We start from the raw sequence: 6,576 nt of genomic DNA, 5'->3' as shown, positions 1-6,576 counted from the left end.
GTGGATGGTGTGTTGGGGGGGGGGGGAGGGAGGGGGGAGGGGAAGAAGGATCTGAGAGAAGAATTAAGAACTCTTTAGAATGTACCTAAGACTTCTACTTTCCTGTTCAAATGGAGTATCTTGAAAGTACAGTCATAGTGTGTAGGCACTAGAAGGAGCATGAAGATGGTTGACCCCACATTTTACAGATGAGCGTCGTGACCAAGGCCACAGGAGGAAGAGAAATCAGGTTCCCGACGCCCGGCCGGAGTCCTCAACAGTGTAAAACGGCCAGACATTTCCCATCTATTTGGAACATCCCAAGTGAATTAATTCCTTTCTGAAGTATAACGGCATCATTCTTTGCCTTTGGTTTATGCCGTACAATATCATAAATATATTCTCAGAAAAAATATTTATTGGATTTCCTTGAAATCTTTCTCTTAACCATGTATTTAAAACACATGTATATAACACAATACATAGTATTTTTTGAGCTTTTAAAATGTTTTAGCTAATAATTTGGTTTTAATGATTCGAAAGTTGAAGCTAACCATTCTCTTTGCCCCAGACCACAGCCTTGCTGATGCGACAGGACAGACCTTACCCCAGTACATCTTTTTTGTTTTTTAAAGATTTTATTTATTTATTTGACAGAGAGAGAGAGAGAGTCAGCGAGAGAGGGAACACAATCAGGGGGAGTGGGAGAGGAAGAAGCAGGTTCCCAGCAGAGCAGGTCGCCCGATGCGGGGCTCGATCCCAGAACCCTGGGATCATGCCCTGAACTGAAGGCAGACGCTTAACGACTGAGCCACCCAGGTGCCCCCCTAGTACATCTTTTTTTTTAAATTTTTTTTAAATTTTTTAAAAATATTTTATTTATTTATTTGACAGAGATAGAGACAGCCAACGAGAGAGGGAACACAAGCAGGGGGAGTGGGAGAGGAAGAAGCAGGCTCATAGCAGAGGAGCCCGATGTGGGGCTCGATCCCGTAACGCCGGGATCACGCCCTGAGCCGAAGGCAGACGCTTAACCGCTGTGCCACCCAGGCGGCCCCCCCAGTACATCTTTTTAAACTTTATTTTTTAAATAAACTTTTTTAATTAATTAATTAATTAGAGAGAGAGAGTGGGTGAGTGCGGGGAGGGAGGGAGGGGCAGAGGGAGAGGGAGGCTAAGGCAGGGCTCAATTTCACAACCCTGAGATCATGACCTGAGCCAAAATCAAGAATCTGGACACTCAAATGACTGAGCCACCCAGGTGCCCCAAATAAATTTTATTTTTTAAATCAGTTTTAGATTCATGCAAACTTGAAGGGGAAGTACAGAGATTTCCCATATACCTCCTGCCCTCACGTGTGCATTCCCTTCCCCATAATCATGACGAGCCTACGCTGGTACACCATTATCACCCAAAGTCCGTAGTTTCTATCAGGGCCATTCTCGGTGTTGGACATCCCGTGGGTTTGGACAAACGCTCAATAGCACATAGCCACCGTTACGGTATCATGCCGAGTAGTTTCACTGCCCTGAAAATCCTCTGGGCTCCACCTGTTCCCCCCCTCCCCCTCTCCCCCCTGGCAACCACTGGTCACTTTACTATCTCCACAGTTGTGTCTTTTCCAGAATGTCACAGACAGCTGACCCTTGAGCAACATTGGTTTAAATTCTGTAGGTCCGCTTTTAGACACAGATAACTTTTTAGAAATGCAGTACAGTAGTGTGTAGATACACATGTGTACACGTGTGCGTCTACATGTGCGTGGACGGTGTACGTGTGCTCATCCGCACACGTGTGCATTGTTTCCATGAATGTGTTTGTGTCTGCATGTTCGCATGTCTGCACGTGTACCTGTGTGTACGTGTACACGTGACTCTACATATGTGTTGCAGTTATGCATTTGTTTCCATGCGGTTTGCGCTGTGCACATGTGACATGTATGTTTACATGTGTGTGTCTACACACACACACAGACGGCCTTGACCATTTGTTTAACTGCCAAACTCAGTGTGAGAACCCAAGGATATTGCTATTCCGACATCATAAGTTCATCTAGGAAACAGATGTTGTTACTACCTCCCTACCAGAAACCAGATTTCCGTATTTATTACTCAGTAAACAACGTCACTAGCTTTGTCTGTGTCCTCTGGAGGACCGTGTGCACGCTCTCATCAACACACTTCTCTTTACCTCCAGTCCTGTTGTGCATTTGCGATCCCATCCCTGCCCATAGTGTTCTGCCTTGCACCCCGACCTCAGGAAATGCACAGCCCTGCTCTAATGTCCCACCTGCTGGACTGACGGAATAGCTGGGGACAAGCATTTGGGGCAGAAGTGGACATGCAAACTCTTCACATACAATTGTGATACAGGCTACAGAGGGACATGCTACAGGGCAGCGTGAAGAAGGAGCACTGACCTTATCCAACATACAAAGGCCCCAGGAAAGTGGCATCAGGTTGCACTCCAGCATTTACAGAATGGGATTGTCTACATGGGGCTGGAGAGGACACCTAGGTAGGGGAGCAGGCTCTGTGGAGGGCAGGAAGCACCCGATCCCTAGAGCTCTGGGACCAAGGGACTGAGCTCCAAGATGTGAAGCAAGTCAGGCAAAGCCTGAGGACATGGGGAGGTGTCAGCCTTCCTCCCAGGAGCTGCTAGGACCTTACAGGCTGGTTTTGCATTCTGCCAGGAGCCATGGGGTGAAGGGAGCTGCCTGTCCAGGGGTGGGTGGTTCAGCAAGGATGGCCACCATGGAAACAAGAGAACAGGATAGATCCGCAGCCTTTTCAGAGGGGAACCCATAGGGCACCAATGCTGCCCAGCTGCAGGAGAGCCCCTTCCATGTGTCCATGGCACAGAAAGATTCTGGAGTTCAAGGGGATATTCTGAGTGATGGCCCAGAGAATGTGTGTTTTTCCAAAGCAGTAACAAAGCTGTCTTGCTGGGAGAGGTGGAGAAACAGACGACCCAGTGGCCCCCAGGTGAGTGAGACTACATCCTTACTTGGGGAGGTCACCTCCCAGACCTCTGTGGACAGCAACCACAGCAAACACAGAATCATGGCATGTGCTTAAAATTCCCAAATCTGCTGACCTCAGTGGAATTCTAAGGCTGTCCCCAAGTCCCAAATTTCTGGAACGGTAATCCCCCTCTTTATTTTGCAGAGCAGAAGAATGGACCTCCACAGCTTCTGGAAACCGAAGAGCACATGGTTTTAAACACAGAAGAGGAAAGGATGTTTGTGGTCCTGAGAAAGCAGATGCCACTCCCCACCTGAGTATCACTGACCAGTCATCTACAACTGGGCAGCTAGTTTCTTCCATTAGAAAGAGAAACCCTGATGATTTTTTTTGCTGGATTTCTGGAAGAATGTGAGAAAACAGCTTGTTTATATTGTCTGTGCATTTGTCGTAACCAGTGTTCCCTGGAGCATTACTCCCACAGGCAAATGTCATTTTCACTCATAAACATCACTGTCCCCAAACACTGGCAGAGGCCTGCGGCAATGCCCTACTCCTGGACCACTTCTCCCTTGCTCTGTGGGGCTGTGCGTGTCCCCAGGCTGCGTAGCATACATGTGTGCACACACTCACGTGCACACACGTTTCCACGTCCCTCTGGCACTGACATTCTCCTGGAAGGCAGGCATTGTAGCTCCGCCTCTTAGAGCTCCCACTTCTGACACCATGCCCTGCACCCACCTTGGGTTCAATAAATATTTGTGACTGATTAACTGGTGTTTTTCCATTTGCCTGAATAAAAGCTGAGATGCCCACAGAAATTCATAACACCATTAGCTAGCATCCTAATTTGCTGGAATCTGACACCGATTTGGAAGTCTACAACTCCCAGCAAATGACCTGGCTGAAGGACCAGGGATCGCCGTAGACCCAACCCAGGGGGCTTGTGGTGGAGTCCGCAAACGAGGAGCATGCGCCTCTGCCTTTCCTCAGCGAACACCGTGCCTCCTACTCCTTAACTCTGATGAGGTTCAGGGCACTGGTTCTCCGCCAGCATATCATTCCCAGCCTCACACATGGAGGAGGCGGTCCTGTACACCTCTGCTCTGGGGAAGGGACTTCATGCTCACAGACACTGGGCCTTCGCTCTCAGGATGCTGTTGTTTTGGGGACCGCTGAGTGCCAGGCCTCCCAGAGAATGACCCAAACCAGCGGTCAGACCACCAGGCAGCCATGGGCTTGAACAGCTTGGTTTAGGTCTCTCCGGGAGAGAACCATTTCTCATGCAACTCGCCTCAGGTTTGCATTAAAGGACATTCTCAAAGCAAAACAACCCCCCCCCCCAAAAAACAACAACCCTATGGAGCCTAAATTGTATACCTACCAAGAAACATCCCTCGGAGTATCATCAGCATCTCTCTCAAAGAGACCCATCCAGGGGAGGAATCCCCCAGACCCCAGGGCCAGGACCGACCACCTTCTACCTTCCAGTGGCCCTCTTTGCTGGTCACAGGGCAGCTCTCATCACATTACTGATCCTTCTTGTTGTGCAGGCCATGGTAGTATTTTTTCAAGGAAGTAACCATGTTCTTTTCACCCATGATACTTAATCCTCTCTTCTTTCTCTAACATCTTTACCTGTTTTTATTTTTTACACATCTTTTTTACATTTCTTTGTTATTTCTTTGGGAAGAAATAATAAAACTAGGTAATTCATAAACACAATGTGATGATCTTATTTAGATGTTCAGGGTGGGGTAATTAGTTTAGGGCACATTTAGAACTGATTGCAATGTACATACCTGTTCAATAATTTGTATAACTAGTTTATTCATGTAAATAATATGCATGTGTAAATGTATTATCTTGGTTCTCTGGAAACCCTAAGAACAATGTTCCTGATTTTGGAGTAAGAAGGGATAGGTAGAAAAGGTGTCACAATCATAAAGTCGTTGCAAATGAGGGTGGACCAGAGGTGGGATTCAAATAATTATGGGGCAGGGGGCCCCTGGGTGGCTCAGTCGGTTCAGCTTCCAACGCAGGTCTTGATCTCAGGATCATGAGTTCAGGCCCTGTGTTGGGCTCCACGCTGGGTGCAGAGCATCCTTTAAAAAATTATTATTATTATTGGTCAGGAGAGAAACATAAACTAAATCATCCATATGCGAATTCCTTGCAGGGGTAAAAACAAGAGCTTTCAGGAGGTCTAGTGCAGGGACCAGCCTTGCTTCTTTCCATAATCACAGAAACAATGGCCTGTGACATGCATTCAAGTTCTCAAAATACCGTATACAGTAAACACCAAATGCATTCATTCACCTCGAGAAGTGGCCGGGCGAACCCTGTGGGACAAAAGGAAAAGGGGTCTGTCTAAAACAACTCCCGGGAGTTTGCATGGGAAACACAGGAAGTGAGAGCAGGTCTGACCACAGGCCCTCCTGGGGTATTTCGGGAATTTAACTCAGTGCTCAGAAAGAGCACAAAGGCTGAGAAAGAGATGTTCGGGGGAGCCCAGTCCCCACGCTTGACCGCATGGCTGTAGCTGCTGTCTCTGAGCACCCATAAGCTACCATCTAGGAAGCATATGCATTTTCTAAAACTGGCTCATCACTCGCCCCACCCTGCATCCAACTTGGCACCTAGGCGGCTGGCGAGGATGAAGCGGCAACAGTGACCCCTCGTGGCCACCTCCCCGCATCACTGGATCCTCACCGGGACAGATGGTAGGGGAGCCGGGACAGGCCAGACACTGTATCGACCCAGCTCCACGAGCTGGCTGGACCCCAGCTGAGAGACGGTGATGGTGTTCTCCAGGGGAGTAAGGGACATGTGCACGTGTACACACAAGCTCATACACGTGTACACACCTGCACACGCTCACACGCTTACACTGGCACAGGTACACACACTCATTCACCCATCTATGCATGTTCTTGCAGGGTTCACAACCAGGCCAAGGGACCCCCTCATCTGCAGACAGCTCCCTGCACCCACCTTGCAGGCCAGCTTAAATTAGACCCTGTCACCAGTGTCCTGCTGTTCCAGGCTAAACCACCCTTTCCTTCTTTCTGGCCTCCCCTCCGAAGTCCCTTAGGACCGCAGCCTTTCTCCCCTCTCCAGGTAGAAGCTGCCCTCCCCACTGTGCTGCCCAGGGCACCCACAAGGCCTCTCACACTACAGCCACATAGGAAGGATCGGTTCCATCAGACCCCAGGGGCACCTCTGTGCATAGCGTGGCTGGGGACTGACAGAGGTGACAGCTATGAGGTAGCCTTGGTCCTCAAGCTCCGGAGCTGAAGATGTTCTGCCACCCCTCGTGTGAATATTGGGATCAACTTCTCCCATCACCCAAGGAGCATGACAACGTCTGGGAAGGTAAATGTGGCTCATAAGTCCCAGGCCGGTAGTCGGGCTGGGGAGTGGGGTGTCAGGGTGCTGCTGTGCAAGGAAAACAGTAAAGGTGGCAATAAGAATAAACCCAGTCCCATCACTGCTCACCGAGAGCTTATGTTCCAAGCACTTTTCTAAGTCTTCTCCATGCAATGACTCTAAATCCCTGTCACACTCCCATGAAGCTGTTACACGGGAATGCCACCATCCCATTTTACACCACCTGGAAACTGAGGCACAGAG

The 6,576-nt window shown here is 49.0% G+C and overlaps 1 protein-coding gene across 1 annotated transcript in view; it reads right to left on the bottom strand.

The window, feature by feature from the left end:
- Nucleotides 1-6,576, bottom strand: part of PTPRN2 (protein tyrosine phosphatase receptor type N2) — a 796,662-nt gene that overhangs the window by 620,355 nt on the left and 169,731 nt on the right. The window lies entirely within an intron of this gene.

The sequence above is a fragment of the Ursus maritimus genome, unplaced genomic scaffold, assembly GCF_017311325.1.
Source record: "Ursus maritimus isolate PB19 unplaced genomic scaffold, ASM1731132v1 scaffold_3, whole genome shotgun sequence".
Taxonomy (NCBI): domain Eukaryota; kingdom Metazoa; phylum Chordata; class Mammalia; order Carnivora; family Ursidae; genus Ursus; species Ursus maritimus.
This window is presented reverse-complemented; position numbering and strand designations above follow the sequence as displayed.